This window comes from Bactrocera neohumeralis, chromosome 4 (genome assembly GCF_024586455.1).
Source record: "Bactrocera neohumeralis isolate Rockhampton chromosome 4, APGP_CSIRO_Bneo_wtdbg2-racon-allhic-juicebox.fasta_v2, whole genome shotgun sequence".
Classification (NCBI taxonomy): Eukaryota; Metazoa; Arthropoda; class Insecta; order Diptera; family Tephritidae; genus Bactrocera; species Bactrocera neohumeralis.
Genome location: NC_065921.1, coordinates 61,758,674 through 61,766,365, shown reverse-complemented (window position 1 = coordinate 61,766,365; position 7,692 = coordinate 61,758,674). Strand labels below are relative to the sequence as shown.

The window sequence follows — 7,692 nt, the reverse complement described above, 5'->3', positions numbered from 1 at the left end:
CAATCTGTACAGTGACCAACAGCCAACACATTTTAGACTACGAAGAATTGTCAGCACGACACATATTAACAAATGTTAAGACACGCATACTATTACACCAACATTCTTTAGCGCAACATAACACCTCATTATGTTAAGGCATAGGCATCCAACATACATCCAACTAATAAAGTCGCTGACGTTGCGGCACGTGTAACTCCAGACTATGGGAACGGACGGCCAGCAACACAAATCTAGCAAAACGGTGGGAACCACAGAATCAGCACTTTTTGTCACGTAGCAGTAGCGACAGATTTAGGGCTAGCATTAAGAATGATAAAATGTAAAGTTTAGTTTTTAGTTGGAGTTGAAGGAATAAAGGAGCATAGCTCCCGAAAATATATTTTTTGAAATCAACCGTTGGTGTTTGATTAACTTATATACAGACAGACGGACATGGCTAAATCGACTCAGCTCGACATACTGAACATTTATACATATACTTTATAGGGTCTCCGACCCTTCCTTTTGGGGGTTACAAACTTCTTGACAAACTTAATGTACCATGTTCAGGGTATAATAAAAAAGGATAAAAATAAAATGAATTTCAGCTAAATTTGTTGTAAATAGATATATTTAATATTTGGCCGTAATTAGGTCTGACAGTTGAATCCTACAGCGAAACAATAAGAATAATGCGAATTAAATTAAATTAAATTATTATTTTTAATAATGCAGAAAGTTACTACAACATCCTTCATAAATACAAAAGATTCTTTACAATAACTTCATTTCGATTTTTCAGTTTGCATGACACCTATTTAAGTGATCCAATCTGAACAAATCCTTTAAAGCTTAGACCATTGCCTTACACAATATTCCATGTGAAATTTCGGGAAAATATCTCTTCAAATAAAACAGTTTTCCAAACAAGCACTTGATTCCGATTATTCAATTCGTACGGCAGCTATGTAATATAATGTTGGCTATCGGCGGTTACGACAAGTAAGCAGCTTCTTATGGAGACGTGTACAAAATTTCAGAATATATCTTAAAAACTGAGGAACTATGTCACGTTTCTACAGAGGTATTTATGACTTAATCGTCTTAGCACTTCTTGTTGATAATTTATATGTTCATATATTTACTAGTATAAGACGATCCTTTTTTCAGGGTTTAACAATCTTCGTGGGTATTAAAAAATTACATGATAATAGTAACCATAGTAAAACATGTTTGCCATGTTGACAAAAAAATTCTCGCAGAATAATTTGTTCTTTCTTCCCTCTAATTTTCCAATGCTTCAGCTTTGATTTTCTTCTGCCGCCAATGATAAAAATCGCTATGCGAAACTCTTCTTAATGCAATCACAACACGCCGCTGAATTGGCGCCTCTCCAAGTTCGACCTTCAACGTTTGCTTTGACTCACTTGACGCAAGTGTCGCTGAACGTCCACATCGACAAACAGATTCCCAGCGGATAAATTCATTCCGATTCATTGCTTTCATAGCCGCCACCAAGCATATAGTCGCCCATCGCCCATACGGAAACGCCTTTTCTCGTTTGCTCATGCAGCGCCTTTTTATACTCTCGCAACAATGTTGCTAACGAGAGTATTATAGTTTTGTTCACATAACGGTTGTTTTTAAGTCCTAAAACTAAAAGAGTCAGATATAGGGTTATATATACCAAAGTGATCAGGGTGACGAGTAGAGTCGAAATCCGGATGTCTGTCTGTCCGTCTGTCTGTCCGTCCGTCTGTCCGTCCGTCTGTCCGTCCGTCCGTCCGTCTGTCCGTCCGTCCGTGCAAGCTGTAACTTGAGTAAAAATTGAGATATCATGATGAAACTTGGTACACGTATTCCTTGGCTCCATAAGAAGGTTAAGTTCAAAGATGGGCCAAATCGACCCACTGCCACGCCCACAAAATGGCGGAAACCGAAAACCTATAAAGTGTCATAACTAAGCCATAAATAAAGATATTAAAGTGAAATTTGGCACAAAGGATCGCATTAGGGAGGGGCATATTTGGACCCAATTGTTTTGGAAAAGTGGGCGTGGCCCCGCCCCCTACTAAGTTTTTTGTACATATCTCGGAAACTACTATAGCTATGTCAACCAAACTCTACAGAGCCGTTTTTTCAGGCATTTCCATATACAGTTCAAAAATGGAAGAAATCGGATAATAAGCACGCCCACCTCCCATACAAAGGTTATGTTGAAAATCACTAAAAGTGCGTTAACCGACTAACCAAAAACGTTAGAAACACTAAATTTTACGGAAGAAGTGGCAGAAGGAAGCTGCATCCAGGCTTTTTTAAAAATTGAAAATGGGCGTGGCGCCGCCCACTTATGGACCAAGAACCATATCTCAGGAACTACTATACCGATTTCAATGAAATTCGGTATATAATGTTTTCTTAACACCCTGATGACATGTACGAAATATGGGTGAAATCGGTTCACAACCACGCCTTCTTCTAATATAAAGCTATTTTGAATTCCATCTGATGCCTTCTCTGTATAATACGAGTATAAACATTAGGAACCAATGATGATAGCGGAATAAAACTTTACAAAAATACGGTATTTGAAAAATATTTAAATGACGAATAATGAAATCTCGATTATCACTTTACCATGCGAGAGTATAAAATGTTCGGTGACACCCGAACTTAGCCCTTCCTTACTTGTTGTTTTTGTTCTTCCAATCTACTGAGTAAATGTTTTGATAGTTGTGTTCTGGGGCGCGGCGTACATATAATATATTTAGATATGAATTGCTTAAACTAATCGGAGTGCCACTCCGCATCACCTCCTTTCTCTGCCCAGCACAGCTTCCGCTTAGAGAGCATTTCTTTATGCCTCAGTCCGCCGTCACGTCGTTTGCTCGCAGAGAGTGGAGAATTTCCGGGTTATGTTTCGATTGCTTTTTGTTTAGCTTTTGATTAGATTGTCATTTTTTTATATCATTTGCCATATTATATTTTAATAAAAACACTCCCACAGAAATTCTAAGAACATGAAATGGCATTTAACTAGCTTCAAACCAATAATGTGATATTTATTATTGTATGCTTTGGTGTTGAACACTATCTGGCATTGACTGAATGCAGCCTAAGTCTAGCCGGTAATCGCTATAAACAAAGAATGTACTTGGACCTCTCATCGTTTTGGATGTGTTACCATGTCGATATGGTTGGAGTGAGAACTGATAAGTCAGATGCAGGCCCGTTTTTATAGCTAGTTCGGTTGTCTTTCCTCCATTCTAGATATATCCATTAAATATATAATATTATATACTATATATGTATATATGAACAAGGAAGCACCTCACGTTAAACGATTGGGAATGTCTGCTTAAAAAATCTTACTAAACTACTTTGGAAATGTATACATTGAGTGAATGGAACCTAAGCCCAGCCGGTACTAGATAGAAATTCTTTATAGACAGTTTGGTATCCAATTCTGAAATGGTTGGTACAATGTCTCTCCTCCATTCTGTATATATCCTTCTCCTATTTAATAAAAAATCCTACCAATCCATATTTGTTGGAGTCATGATTTGAATTTTTAACTGTTTAAAAGAATATATATCAATCAAAAAAATTGTAGTAACAGTTCGACAACCATATGGTAACCTCAAACCATTAAATCATTCGCTTAAAAATAAATTCAGGTCACTTGTCCGACTCAAGAGATCGCTGTAAATTGAAGTGATAGGTTTTCGAAAGATAAAGACAAACTCGAGATGATTCCTCTAAAAGAAAGTGATGCCTACTGGGTTTTTTACATGTTTCAAATAATGATATCTCAATTACCCCTTTGATGTTAAGATGATCTGTCAGTTAACATAAAGTACAGTTCACTGTAGTTAAAATCTTGAGCTGTACGCCAACACTGATGTAATAAAACGCATTCCAACGAATACACTGGTTAGGCCATGTTGAGCGCAGTGTTTTCGGCCCAGACTGACCTACACTTTGGTGCCAACGAAGAAGAAGAGTGAAAGCTGCAACCTCTAAAATAGCAAATCCAGTCTCCAGCTAAGCAATTAAGCATGAATCATACTAATATTATAAATGCGAATGTTAGTTTGTTTGTTACGCTTTCACGCAAAAACTACTTAACCGATCATCATGAAACTTTGTACATATACTCCTGAAGGTATTAGAAATAACATAGGGTATCTTATATTAAAAAAATTACGAAGGATAAAAAAATCCCCACTAAAGCCCCGGCAAGGCCTCAAGGTACGTTCAATGCTTGCCGTCATTGAGTTGGCGCTGCAATTTCGGTTGAGCCTTACTCCCGATTAACGCTGATCTGGCACTGGACGTAGGTACCCATTAGGGCCTACGTCAATCCTTGCGAAATCTCCCTGCATTGCAAAGATAACCGCGAGATCATCACAGCGATTGCACATAGCGAGCGAAGGTTGCCGCCACGAGGGGGACCCAATTAAATGAACACCACAAACAATATTAACAATATCACTGAAGCCGAATTTGGAAATGTAAGCGAGCACATGGCCTTTAGGCGAAGCTCAAATGTAATGCGAACACCGCCACTGCATACCAACCATGAAAGCAGCACAGCAGCGGGTGTTGAACAAGCCAAGCAACAAAATGTAACTCCTATGGCCATTACTGAATGAAATATGCCAGCCTTCCATCAACTCGGCGAACAGATTGGCAATCTGGTTACTATGCTTGAGGATGAAAAGAGACGGTCTATCCACCAGGCCATGAGGGACACCATAGGACGGATAACCTCACTATATGAGCTAGCTGCTTCTGAGCGTTCTACTAAACCAAACCTCTGTGAAAAAAGGGAAAACTCGTCCCAAACTTCGCTGTGGTTTGTAATTGCAATCGAAGAAGAGACGAAATGACTGTGGTACAACTCAACAAACGAAAATACCTGACAGTGCAGGCCCTCCCCCGGAAGATAAGGCACCTGAATGGTAACTGGTGAAAAACAAGCGCAATAAACCGGAACTGAAAAAACATAACCAACGAGATGTGAGATGTCTTACGCAGAAATGCTAAAGAAAATGAAGTCAGATCCCAGACTTCAAGACCTCGGGGACAGCTTGAGCAAAACAAGGAGAATAGCGAAGGTTGACCTTCTGCTAAAACTGAAAGCAAAAACGAAGGAGCCCTCTAAAACACTCAAAGAATGCGCAATAGAGGACCTAGAAGATATGGCAGAAGTTTAAGTTCTAGGACAAGCAGTTACGCTTGAAATTAGAGACTTAAACAAGGCAACAGTCGAGGAAATATGTATGTCCATTAACGACAAATTTCCTGACGAAGAGAATGTAGAACGTAGTACTATCAAATCCATGCGACGGCTTAAAGATGAAACGCAAATTGCCATTATTAGTATTCCTTTGGCAATATCAAAAAAACTCCTAGACGCAAATAAAATAAAAATATCATCATTACTTACAAATCTTGACTTTATATTCCTTAACAACTAATACAAGCCAGTATTTATCAAAGGAAGAGCGTCATTGTATATCGACCTCACCTTTGTAAGCTCGTCGAGAGCAACCCAAATCTCATGGAAAGTTTCGGACGTTTAATCACATAGTGACCACCAGGCTATAATCTTTGATATCAATATACAGAATAAGCAAAACTCTGGTATTTTCGCACTTAAATGTGTAATGAGACGCTGGAAAATAAAAGTCTGTGATACAGAAATGCTCGAATACGCCATTAGCCAAATAAAAGAGGATTCACTAGGGAATGCCCGGAACCAGATACAACACATAACAAAATCACTAGTAACGTTAGCCAATGCCACGATGCCACGAAGAAAAGACGGAGGAAATAAGGCCCTACTATACTGGTGGTCTCTCAACCAGTCGCTCACACAAATCGCGCTCATCTCTTCGAGTAATTTGCAAGGGAATTGAATTGGTGGAGCCATTAAAAATTTCAGTATATATACCCTGAACAGGATACATACATATATTAAGTTTGTCACGAAGTTTGCAACACCCAGAAGGAAGGGTCGGAGACCCTATGAAGTATATATAAATGATCACTATGTCGAGCTGAGTCCATTTAGCCATGCCCCCCCTGTCAGTCTGTCCGTCTGTCCGTCTGTCTGTATATATACGAACTAGTCCTTCAGTTTTTAAGATGTCGTTTTGAAATTTTGCTAACATCATTTTCTCATCAAGGAGCTGCTCATTTGCCTGAACTGCTGATATCGGACCACTATAACATCCACACAATCCGAACGATCGGAATCAAGTTCTTGTATGGAAAACTTTCACATTTGACAAGATATATTCATATGTTCATATAAACAAATTGCCATAATTATGGCAGTAAAACATGATCCTGATCATTTCTTCTTTTTTATTGGCGTAGTTGAGCTCGTTATGCTGATTATTTACCTAATACATATAATTTACGGGATCTGCGACTTTCCGAACTTGTGGCGAGTTTTCGAGAGAAAGGTTCTGCGAAAGATTTATAGTCCTTTGCCAGCGCACGGCGAATATCGCATTCGATGTAACGATGAGCTGTTGATATAGTACATAGTTCAGCGAATTAAAAGACAGCAGCTACGCTGGCTAGGTCCTGTCGTACGTATGTATGAAAGAAAACACTCCAGCTCTGAAAGTATTCGACGCACTACCCGTCGCAGGAAGCAGAGGAAGAGGAACCCTAGGTCAATTCGCCCAATTGTATCTATTCTAATTAGAATGAGATACGTTTTAAGTAAAACATATTCTGCAATTTTCAATGAGATAACTCAAATATTTGCCGATACATCCGACATAAAGTCACGTGGAAGTTCGAAACTATCTATATTAGGTATATGGAAGCTCTAGGAAATATTGACCCGATTTAACCCATTTTGGATACACAGAATTAATATTGTCTGAAAAGAATTATGTTTGAATTTCAATTGGTATCTCACACATTGACCGATATTTTCGGGAAGAAGTCAACTGTAGATACTGGGGTCCACATGTTCGGTACTTCGGGGCCAGAACAGTTTTGTTGGGATTTATACATTTTTTGCTGATAAGGTGGCATCCTTTAAAGGAACAAAATTGTATCTCGTCATATTTTATTATACTCTCGCAACAAAGTTGCTAAGGAGAGTATTATAGTTTTGTTCACATAACGGTTGTTTGTAAGTCCCAAAACTAAAAGAGTCAGATATAGGGTTATATATTATATACCAAAGTGATCAGGGCGACGAGTAGAGTTGAAATCCGGATGTCTGTCCGTCCGTCCGTCTATCTGTCCATCCGTCCGTGCAAGCTGTAACTTGAGTAAAAATTTAGACATCATGATGAAACTTGGTACACGTATTTATTCGCTCCATAAGAAGGTTAAGTTCGAAGATGGGTAAAATCGGCCTACTACCACGCCCACAAAATGGCGAAAACCGAAAACCTGTAAAGTGTCATAACTAAGCCATAAATAAAGATATTATAGTGAAATTTGGCACAAAGGATCGCATACATGTCTCGGACACTGCTATAGCTATGTCAACCAAACTCCAAAGAGTCGTTTCCTTCAGGCATTTCCATATGCAGTTCAAAAATAATAAAAGCGGATAATAACCACGCCCACTTCCCATACAAAAGTTATGTTGAAAATCACTAAAAGTGCGTTAACCGACTAGCAAAAAACGTCAGAAACACTAAATTTTACGCAATAAATGGCAGAATGGGT

The 7,692-nt window shown here is 38.7% G+C and overlaps 1 long non-coding RNA gene across 1 annotated transcript in view; it reads left to right on the top strand.

Moving 5' to 3' along the window:
* The window catches only part of LOC126754730 (uncharacterized), a 147,725-nt gene extending 140,341 nt beyond the window's left edge, over positions 1 to 7,384 (top strand). Inside the window, exons 2-3 of the long non-coding RNA XR_007666412.1 lie at positions 1,646 to 1,861; positions 7,346 to 7,384. This is a non-coding gene — a long non-coding RNA (uncharacterized LOC126754730). The remainder of the gene's footprint in view (positions 1 to 1,645; positions 1,862 to 7,345) is intronic.
* Positions 7,385 to 7,692: the final 308 nt, after the last annotated feature.